We start from the raw sequence: 11,706 nt of genomic DNA on the forward strand, positions 1-11,706 counted from the left end.
TAAATGTAGATACACAGACCAGTGAAACAGAATAGAGAACCCAGAAATAAAGCCAAACACTTACAACCAATTAATCTTCAACAAAGCAAACAAAAACATAAACTGGGAAAAGATACCCTATTCAATAAATGGTGCTGGGAAAACTGGCTAGCCACATGCAGAAGAATGAAACTGGATCCCTATCACTCACTGTATACAAAAATTAACTCAAGATGGATCAAAAATGTAGACCTAAGACATGAAACCATAAACATTCTAAAAGAAAACCTAGGAAAAACTCTTCTGGACATTGGCTGAGGCAAAGAATGTATGACTAAGACCCCAAAAGCAAATGTAACAACAAAAATAAATAAATAAATGGGACCTAATTAAACTAAAAGGCTTCTACACAGCAAAAGAAATAATCATTAGAGTGAACAAACAATCCACAGAATGGGAAAAAATATTTGCAAATTATGCATCTGACAAACGACAAATACCTGGAATCTGCAAGGAACTCAAATAATTCAGCAAGAAAAAAACAAATAATACCATCAAAAAGTGAGCAAATGATATGAATACACATTTCTCAAAAGAATATATACAAATGGGCACGAAATATATGAAAAAATGCTCAACATAACTAATCATCAGGGAGATGCAAATTAAAACCACAATGAAATATTCTACCTTAACTCCAGCCAGAGTAGCCATTACTAAAAAGTAAAAAAACAATAAATCTTGGCATAGATGTGGTGAAAAGCAAACGCTTATACACTGCTGGTAGGAATGTAAATTAGTACAACCTCTAAGGAAAACAGTATGGAGATGTCTCAAATAACTAAAAGTATATCTACCATTCAATCCAGCAATTGCACTACTGGGTATCTACTGAAAGGATGAGTCACTATATCAAAAAGATGCATGCACACATGTTTATCACAGCACAATTCACAACAGTAAAGATACGGAACCAACCTAAGTGCCCATCAACCAATGAGTGGATTGAAAAATGTTGTACAGGCCGGGCGCGGTGGCTCACGCCTGTAATCCCAGCACTTTGGGAGGCCGAGATGGGCGGATCATGTGGTCAGGAGATCGAGATCATCCTGGCTAACACGGTGAAACCCCGTCTCTACCAAAAATACAAAAAAATTAGCCGGGCGTAGTAGCGGGCACCTGTAGTCCCAGCTACTTGGGAGGCTGAGGCAGAAGAATGGCGTGAACCTGGGAGGTGGAGCTTGCAGTGAGCCGAGATCGCACCACTGCACTCCAGCCTGGGTGACTGAGCAAGACTCCATCTCAAAAAAAAAAAAATAAATAAATAAATAAATAAATAAATAAATGGCATAGGCCAGGCGCGGTGGCTCACGCCTGTAATCCCAGCACTTGGGAGGCTGAGGCGGGAGGATCACGAGGTCAGGAGATCGAGACCATCCTGGCTAACACGGTGAAACCCCGTTTCTACTGAAAATACAAAAAATTAGCCGGGCGTGGTGGTGTACTGCGCCTGTAGTCCCAGCTACTCGGGAGGCTGAGGCAGGAGAATGGCGTGAACCTGGGAGGCGGAGCTTGCAGTGAGCCGAGATAGTGCCACTGCACTCCAGCCTGGGCGACAGAGCGAGACTCCATCTCAAAAAAAAAAAAAAAAAAAAAAAGGTGGTATATATACACCATGGACTACTCAGTCATAAAAAAAAGAATGAAATAATGTCTTTTGCAGCAACTTGGATGGAGCTGGAGGCCATTATTCTAAGTGAAGTAACTCAGGAATGCAAAACCAAATACTGTATGTTCTCACTTATAGATGGGAGCTAAGCTATCGGTATGCAAAGGCATATAGAGTGGTATAATGGACTATGGAGACTCAGAAGGGGGAGGAAGGGAGGGAAGGAGGGGAGATGAAGGATAAAAAAAACTACATATTGGGTATCATGTACACTACTCAGGTGACTGGTGCACTAAAATTTCAGACACAATTCATCCATATAATCAAAAACCACTTGTACCACAAAAGCTATTGAAATAAAAAATAGATATTTTAAAAATATAATAATAATGAAACATTTAAAAATAAATACATAAATAAAATGACCTCAAGTGATAAGGGTTTCCAACAGAAAAAAGGTCCAAGTCAGTGAAGGGAAAAAGATTAACTTTTTCACTCTTTTTTTTTTTTTTTTTTTTTTGAGACAGGGTCTCAGTCTGTCATCCAGGCTAGAGGTCAGTGCCACAGTCTCAGTTAACTGCAGTCTCAACCTCTTGGGCTCAGGTGATCCTCCCATCTCAGCCTCCTGAGTAGCTGGGACCACAGGTGTGTGCCACTGCGCCTGGCTAATTTTTCTAATTTTTGTAGAGATGGGGGTTTACCATGTTGCCCAGGCTGGTCTCAAACTCCTGAGCTCAAGAGATCCACAAGCCATGGGCTCCCAGAGTGCTGGGATTACAAGCAAGTGCCACAGTGCCTGGCCAACTTTTTCACTTCTTTATTCAGTATCCACAGAACTATCTGGTCTTCCGTTTTTCTTCCCTGTCCTACCCACCCATGCTCCCACACGCCTAGCCTGGGTGATAAGCCATGGAAAATAATGCTGACCCACCAGGACCACAGCTCTTGATGTGGCTTCAACCAAGTCTGAACCTCATATCCTGAGATCTACCCCAGCCCTCCAGGGACCAGAAACAGTGACAAATACATGGGAACTATGTAGGCGACTCAAATGTAGACAGAGCTGGGCACATCATACTGCTCCCAAATTAGCTTTCTTGCACAAACCTAACCTGAAACAGACAAAAGCTGCTAGATGTTACTTTGCCAATACCTTCCGGCAGAGCTATTTCCAGCTAATTCTGATCACTTAACTACTCATGGAGGTTTTAAAAATGGTCCATCCTTAATCCTACCATTTTGGGAGGCAAAGGTGGGAGGATCGCTTGAGCCTGGGAGTTTGAGACCTTCCTGGGCAACATAGGGGGACCCCGTCTCTAAAAATAAATAAATTGGTCGGGCGCGGTGGCTCACGTCTGTAATCCCAGCACTTTGGGAGGCCGAGGCGGGCGGGTCACGAGGTCAGGAGTTCGAGACCATCCTGGCTAACATGGTGAAACCCCGTCTCTACTAAAACTACAAAAAATTAGCCGGGCGTGGCGGCGTGCGCCTGTAGTCCCAGATACTCGGGAGGCTGAGGCAGGAGAATGGCGTGAACCCGGGAGGCGGAGCTTGCAGTGAGCCAAGATTGCGCCACTGCACTCCAGCCTGAGCCACAGAGCCAGACTCCGTCTCAAAAAAAAAAAAAAAAAAAAAAAAAAATTTAATTAATTAATTAATTTAAAATTTTTATAAATGGCCTCTGAAACAAGATATAAAGTGGCCTCTACCCACGCCCACGCCCCATGACTCTTATGCCTTTTTTTTTTTTTTTTGAGATGTAGTCTTGCTCTGTCACCCAGGCTGGAGTGCAGTGGTGTGATCTCAGCTCACTGCAAGCTCCGCCTCCCAGGTTCACGCCATTCTCCTGCCTCAGCCTCCCCAGCGGCTGGGACTACAGGCGCACACTGCCACGCCCAGCTAATATTTTTGTATTTTTAGTAGAGACAGGGTTTCACCACGTTAGCCAGGATGGTCTCGATCTCCTGACCTCGTGATCTGCCTGCCTCAGCCTCCCCAAATCCTGGGATTACAGGCATGAGCCGCCGCACCCGGCCTCTTAGGCCACTTTCTATGCAAACACTGTGGTCCTGAGTGCTATTCTAATTCAAAAGAGTGACCTGTCAATACACAAATGGGGGAAAAAATCGCAAAACAGAATCCTCGCAACTGATATTGCTGATTAACTAGACATGAAGGATTCAATTAATATACTTTGACCTAAAGTGTCATTTTTCCATGTTAACCCACAGCACCAAATATTCATTTGCAAGTTGGGTTTTCTTTATCTCCAGGTCTCTATGTACAGATTCTAGTGACTACTGAAAAGTACAAAACTTTGATTCCCCTCCCATACAATTACACAATTTTCAAGAGAACTTCCATTCCCCTGGGACTTGGACCCAGTAGAAGTAGTCTTTTGGGTCTAAGTACTTAGAATGCACCCATCCCTGGCTCAAGAGGCAAGACCAGACTTTCAAGAAAAGCTTCTCCAGGCAGTCCTGGAGAAAGAGAGCTACTGAGTGGCACTTCCTAATTCAACGGGATATTATGCTAACTAGAGTTCCCAGCAACAGTAAATGTAATCCAACATGACTAATAGAAAAAATAACTGACTAGGCCCTGTTTACTCACTAGAAAATATATCCCCACATATTAAGCCTTAACAAAGGTCATCTCAGCTCCCAGAGACCAGAGTGTTGTAAAAACAGTTGCTTCCCAACAGCAATATTTGGATCAGGAGGTACCCAACACTCATATCCAAAACTAATTTTCCATCTAATTTCTTTTGTTGTTGTTATTTTCAGACAGGGGCTCGCTCTGTTGCCCAGGCTGGAGTGCAGTGACACAATCTCGGCTCCCTGCAGCCTTAACCTCCCAGGCTCAAGCAATCATCCCATCTCAGCCCCCCGTTTAGCTGGGACCATAGACATGCACCACCACACTCAGCTAACTTTTGTATTTTTTTCATAGAGACGGAGTCTCACTGTGTTGCCCAGGCAGGTTCAAACTCCTGGCCTCAAGCAATCCTCCCACTTTGGCCTCCCAAAGTGCTGGGATTACAGGTGCGAGCCACCAGGCCCAGCCTCCATCTAATTTCTTAACTTCATCCACTCATTGATTCATCAAACCCCTAACATTAAGCATATTCACTGAAGAAAGGTAATAAGAGAATAAAGAGATGCCCGTACGCACCCCAGTGCTTTTTACGCAGGAGATATTCAAAAACTGTAAGACACGAGAAAGGAAAAGTATATAAATGATAGTGATACAGAGCACTTCCCAGAGACCAGTGTCTTGACAGTCTCAGGACAATGACTCTGATAAAAGGTACTTTTTACCCCACTCTAGTTAGCTGCCTCCAAAAGGAAGAATGGAACAAGACGGAAAAAATTCAAAAACATCTAGATTCAAACTTGTCCTTGGCTAAGTTTACATCCAAGATCCCAACTTCACATCAAAGAAAGAAAAAAGCCACTCAAAGTGACCCTTGCCTACTCAAAGGAGTTTCCAAAACATTAACAAACAGTAACAATTCCCAGCATATTCTAATTACTATGACCTTTTATCATTAAGAGACCCATAAAAAAGGGCTTATTTCTAATGTTACTAATAAAGGGGTAAGCAGATTATTTCTATCATATTTTCATGGAGATCCTAAATTCCAGTTTAAACAAATGATTCCCAGACTTCTACAAAGGCCTTTAATTGGGCTAATCTGTTACTTTTAGTGCAATCTTGCAAAGGCTGGATTCTTCTTAAGCCCTTAAAGGACTTGAGTAAAATTCTTTTGATGGTAATTTTTTTAAAAGATCATCTCCAGAGTTTACATATATTCCACAATTACTTATGCTGATAGAAAAATATATATATATTTTACTCCAAAAGGCTCCTTCCAATTTGAAAGCTCTAATTGCCAACATATCTCATATGAACTTCCTGCATAAAACAAAACACAAAGCAACAAGTATAATCATAGGTCTAAAAAGAGAGACTTGTTAAGGAAAACAGAGAAAGCTCAGCTTGTTTAGCCAGAGGAAGGGAAGGAAAGGATGGGTACAGACGGGACAGTCTGTACATTTGATAACTGCCTTTACAGTCCAGGAAAGACAATTGTTCACTCTCTGAACATCTGTGCATTGAAGAGGGATAGGAAAACAGTAAAAGTAGGAAACATTAAAAGAAAACTTAAGCTAACTACAAGGAGATAATCTGTGATCATCAATCTGGAAACCTTCCTTAGAAAGTGTTTCCCTGGGAAATTGTGAAATCTCTTTAAGAGAGATTAAATCTCCTCAGAAAGATTTAAGGATATTTGGAGGTGGAGGAGGTCAAAATAGTCAAAGCTCTACCATACTAGGAGATTACATCTGAGTATCAAAGGGATATTCCAGTCCCTGGGAATTGTCCAAATGCCATCCCCCAAAAAAAATAATTTAGACTATTTTTAAAGAGGATATTGTAGTCCTATTTTTCTTTTTTTTTTTTTTTTTTTTTTTTGAGACGGAGTCTTGCTCTGTCGCCCAGGCTGGAGTGCAGTGGTACATCTCGGCTCACTGCAAGCTCCGCTTCCCGGGTTCATGCCATTCTCCTGCCTCAGCCTCCCAAGTAGCTGGGACTACAGGTGCCCGCCACCATGCCCGGCTAATTTTTTGTATTTTTAGTAGAGACGAGGTTTCACCATGTTAGCCAGGATGGTCTTGATCTCCTGACCTCGTGATTTGCCTGCCTCAGCCTCCCAAAGTGCTGGGATTACAGGCGTGAGCCACCACGCCCGACCTGCAGTCCTATTTTACTAAGCTGTTAGCTATCTTAGAAAACCTAAATCACCTGTTTAATACATTATTAAAATGACAAATACCAAATATAAAAACATTAACTGTGCAAGCAATGCATCAAAAATACAACCAAACATTTCCAACATTTAAATAAGGGCAATGCCAAAGTCTCTTCTTGAGGCCCTAACTCTCAAAACTAGGCTCAAGAGCATTCTCCCAGGAAGACATACCAAATGATCCCCAACTAGCAATGAGCTCTGCCATTCTCTGGAGGAATGACCATGTAACCTATAACCAGAGGCTACAAAGAAAATAAAATGACTTTCAGATGACACAAAATACAAACTGGGAGAAGGAACCAAGGTACTAATCAGGGTGTGACCATCTCTATCTGGCCCTAAGGGATTACCCTGATCTAAAGGAACTAGGAAAACTGAGCTCAGAGATCCCTCAAACATCAAATTCCAGGAACTTCTGAATAAATGGCAAAGCTGGAACTTTAACCCAGGTTTTTGTACTCCAAATCCCCTACACTAAGAGGGGTCACATTCCTCAGAGGTCCAAAACCCAAGCTGAGTCATATCCTGACCCATGTAGAGGTCCTGGTGATAATTTCACCTATCAAAGCCCCATTCGGTAGGGCAAGCTCTCCAAGGTGTGAGAGGCTCTTAAAGGTAAAAATGGGTGTGGAGAACTGAGATCATATTTTGATTTTGCATTTTTTAATCTGAGAAAAAACCACAGGTGACTCTAACACTAATTAAAAGAAAACTTCTTTAGTTGACAAACGTCATTTTTCTGCCTGTCAGCTGCCCCTCCTTAGTGAGCCCTCCTGCTAGGGGATATTCCTTGGCCAAACAACCAAGTCTCCAGAGCACTAACAAGTTCAGAGGAAATGGCGTACAAGTTGCACAAGAAATAGCAAGAAATCCAGATTGTATTCAAAGTGGCAGACTAATTCTAGTAAAATGTCTCCACCCACTGCTGCCCTTCCTGAGCCCATTATCTGCTGAGAATCAAAGGGCCTGGCTATAAATGTGGGTGTCCAATGTCCTTGTAAGCTCCCTAAGCTGTATACATGAACAATACAATTAACTGGTAAGAAATGTGGAGGGGTAGGAAGGCCTTTGCACATCTCTAAATCCTGGCTTTCCTATCCCTTCTAAATCCCCACGCAGGAACTCTACAAAGGCCTCCTGTTTTTCTTCCATAACAACAAGTGAAATAAATGTGCATTTTATGTTAATCTTTCTCATAATTAAGAAAGGTAATCTAAATTCACTTTTACCCTACTAGTACCAAGTTTTAAAATTCAGCTTTTTTTTTTTTTTTTTTGAGACAGGGTCTCACTCTGTCACCCAGGCTGCAGTGCAGTGGCGTGATCACGACTTACTGCAGCCTCAACCTCCTGGGCTCAAGTGATCGATCCTCCCACCTTAGCCTCCTGAATAGTTGGGACCACAGGCACATGCCACCATGCATGATTAACTTTTGTATTCTTTGTAGAGACGGGATTTCACCATGTTGCCCAGGCTGGTCTCCAACTCCTGAGCTCAAGCAATCTGCCTGCCTCCGCCTCCCAAAATGCTGGGATTACAGGTATGAGCCACAGCACCTGGTCAAAATTCAGCATTTTTAAGAAATAAGAGAATATGAGAGGAAAAGGCACATCAACTTACGTAAGATGTTTAGGGCGAGGGAAAGCTTTTAAACAAATTACAACATTGATCTACCTCTCAGGGTAGTCATGAAAGAAAAAAACCAAAGCATTGCGAAACATGGGGGAGCATAAAGGACAAACCAGCAGTGGCATTGATCCACATACACATTCCATTTCAGCGTGTGCCTGGTAAGATTCAGCTCTTTTCTGATCCAGAGCGGCCCCATGGTCACTGCAACTAGTTCTTTATCCAGTGAACCAAGCTACTCACTGCAGGGTACAGTGAGACAGGAATTGAAACACCCAGATATCTTGGCTACATTCCCTTTTTTAACCTCCTCATTAGGAATTATGACTTGCACATGACTTGTGATGAGCATGTCACATTCCTGTACATAGATGTCACCTTAATCTTCTAAAATCACTGCTTTACCCATAGCTTCTTTTCTCAAAAATCTTTAAAACCTAGACAATGTCTATAGGATAAAATTCCAGCCCTTGAGCCAGAATTGAAGCTGACCACAGTTCGGCTTCCACGGGACCTCCCACACTGCTCTCTGGAGAAGGCAGCTGTGAAAGCACCCATGTTAGTCTGAGAGCCAGGCATTAGAATTCTAGCTCTGCCACTTTACCACTTGTGTCATCCTGAGCCAGTTACCTATCTTTTTGATCTTCTCTTTTTAAAAATAAGAATTCTCTCATCTTTAAAACAAGAATTCCGTCATCTTTAAGACAAGAGCAACAATACCTATATCACAACACTGAAGGATGAAAGAGCTGGCAGGTGGCATAGAGCAGACGCTATTACTTTTCTCTCTAGGTCCATCCAAATGGTCTGCTCTCCATTCTCTTGAAAGCTTTCCCCAGCAACTTTCCACCAGTTACAGAAGCACACTTTGCTTCCAGGCCCTCCCCTCTTCTATGAAACCTCCCTGCCTCAGAATCATTTTCTCCTTGAGCTTTACAGTTCTTAGATTCTAAGCCAAGTTTGTCCAACCTGCGGCCCATGGGCTGCCCAGGACGGCTTTGAGTGTGGCCCAACACAAATTCGTAAACTTTTAAAAAATATTATGGTTTTTTGCGATTTTTTTTAAACCTCATCAGCTATTCTGAGAGTTAGTGTATTTTATATGCGGCCCCAAACGATTCTTCTTCTTCCAGGGTGACCCGGGGACGCCAAAAGATTGGACACTCCTGTTCTAAGCCAATTGATCTGAAATTATCCTTCACTCAAATGTCACTCCTCTTTCCCTAAGGAGTCCACAAACTCAAGACCAAGGGTTTCGCTAATTACCAAGCCAATCCAATCTAAGCGTTCAGTAAAAAAATACTTTTAAGGTAAGAGTTGCCTTGGAGTTGTCCACCAAAATGGTGCCCTTCGGGCCCAGTTAAGGGATAATAACACTTCCCATATATACACTTAAACAATTTTTCTTCCCCCATATCTTGGGGAGTTTTTCCAAAGGTAATATTTGCCAGATAGCCTGGGCCCAGTGGGGCTCAGGCCTGTAATCCCAGCATTTTGGGAGGCCCAGGCGGGTGGATCACCTCAACTCAGGACTTTGAGACCAGCCTGGCCAACATGGGGAACGCTGTCTCTACCAAATATACAAAAATTAGCCAGACATAGTGGCAGGCACCTATAATCCCAGCTACTCAGGAGGCTGAGACAGGAGAATCACTTGAACCCGGGAGGTGGGGGTTGTAGTGAGCCGAGATTGCCCCACTGCACTCCAGCAACAGAGAGAGACTCCGTCACCCCCCCAAAAAAAAAGAAATTTTTAAATAAAAATATGCCAGATAAATAAAAAGGAGGGTTAAATCTATGTTAGTCACCTAGGAACTCTCTGCCAGACCAGCAGAAATTAAGAAGCCTTCACTTCATGCATTCAACAGGCTCTTCCTGAGTTCTGGCCTTGTGCGGTCCTTAATTCAGCAATGGAGATAGACTGAAAAATTCAGTCTCTATCTTGGATTAGCTTTCTGGAACCTAGACTATGTCTGATCCTTTAGAAACCCCTAATTCTGGTTAAAAAAAAAATCAATTAAGGGATTCACCTTCTGAAAAATATTAAAACAATGCAGCCCTTTGGGTTTTTAACCCTGCCGCCCCATCCCAAAATGGCCAGTTGCAGTGTGTGCAGCTAAGAGGTAGCTGAAAACAGTCTTGCAGATGGGATAATGACCTCTTCGCCATTCCCAAGACCCTGCTGTCCAAACAGCAGAAACACCTGGGTGGTAATAAAAGCAAGAGCTGGACTAAGGCAGTACTAAGGCAAATTTTCTCACTGAAGAAGTTATTTTATTCATATTAATCATCAACTACTTTCATATAAAGATCCCAGGAAAATGCAATAAGCCCTCTTTAGAAACACTTGAAAACACTGTCTCTTGAACTCTATACTCACAGTTACTAAATTATTGGATAAGGTGCCATAAACGTTGACTAGAGTGTAGACCCTTTAATACTTAGTGCGCGTCTGCACAAGGGCAAAAAGTGAACCATCCACAAATAAACATAGCTTAATTTGTTGCAGTAATAGCATGCAAAGTTAATTTTCCTTTGTTTGAGTTCCGCGTGTGTCTGTGTGTGTTGTGCGTGTGTGTATATGTGTGTGTGCCCGCGCGCGTTCTTCAAGGAGCCTGTATACAAGCTGCAACTGCTCCAGGTAGGAGTTCGAGTGCCGCCACCGAGAGGCGAAGCGGTGCACAGAGCCCGCTCCCAGGGCGTCGCGAGGTCGGGTCTCCGCTCGGCACCAGGCAGCTCTTCACCGCCGGACCCTGGCGGCGAGGTTCCCCACCCCCAACCGCGCGGCCCCAGCCGGGCCAGAAAGCAGAGCCAACCGCTCCTGACCGCCCGGGACGGCGGACCCCACCGGCCCCGCTCCTCTGCGCCTGCGGCGGCCCCCACGCTCGTACTCACGGAGCTGGATGCCGCCGCCTGGGCCGGGAGTCGGGAGTAGAGGGAAATGGGCTGGGAGGGCAGGGGCGGGACCGGGCGCGGCACGCGGGAACCCGGGCCACCCGGCCCGGAGGCGCTTACCTCTGCGCTCCCCAGCCGGGCCGGGCGCGGTGCCTGGATGGGGTCTCGCCGGGAGCCGCGCGGCCCCTCCTGCAGAGAGGGCGGGCGGCGGGCAGGCATCCGCGCCCCGGGCTGCGGCCGGGCTGCAGGGAGAGAAAGGGGAGGGAGCGCAGATTTGAGTGGAGGGGGCGTGGAGGATGTGCGCCTCCACCCAAGACAGAGAGGGTGGGCTGCTGGAGCCCGACGGAGGGGAGCGCTCAGAGGCGCCGGAGGGAGCGAGAAAGCCGCGCCGAGAGTGTGCGAGGGAGGGTGGGGGACAGGGGTGAGGGAGGCGGGGGCCGGGGGCAGCAGGGACGAGAAGTTGGCCCCCAGACTGGACGGCCCTCACCTCCGCACCATCCGACCAAGAGTTGTCTGGGTCTGGAGCAAAGCACAACGGGGTCTGAAACTTTATGTCATTTTCTCATACACACGTGATCCCCCTGGAGTCCAGATGGTTTCAATCACTGGAGGAAAAAAGCGGCTCTTCTGGTATGCGTGAAAAGCCGGAGCTGGGAGAGTCTGGGAAAAGCTGGCTGCACAGCCCGCTGCTCTTTCCCTTCTCCGAGTTCTCAGCCTC

At 44.9% G+C, this 11,706-nt stretch overlaps 1 protein-coding gene across 1 annotated transcript in view; it reads right to left on the reverse strand.

The window, feature by feature from the left end:
- The window catches only part of DENND2B (DENN domain containing 2B), a 178,719-nt gene extending 167,494 nt beyond the window's left edge, over window positions 1-11,225 (reverse strand). Inside the window, exon 1 of the mRNA XM_010384848.2 lies at window positions 11,109-11,225. The gene's annotated coding sequence lies outside the window, so the exon portion shown is untranslated. The remainder of the gene's footprint in view (window positions 1-11,108) is intronic.
- Window positions 11,226-11,706: the final 481 nt, after the last annotated feature.

This window comes from Rhinopithecus roxellana, chromosome 15, assembly GCF_007565055.1.
Source record: "Rhinopithecus roxellana isolate Shanxi Qingling chromosome 15, ASM756505v1, whole genome shotgun sequence".
Lineage (NCBI taxonomy): Eukaryota > Metazoa > Chordata > Mammalia > Primates > Cercopithecidae > Rhinopithecus > Rhinopithecus roxellana.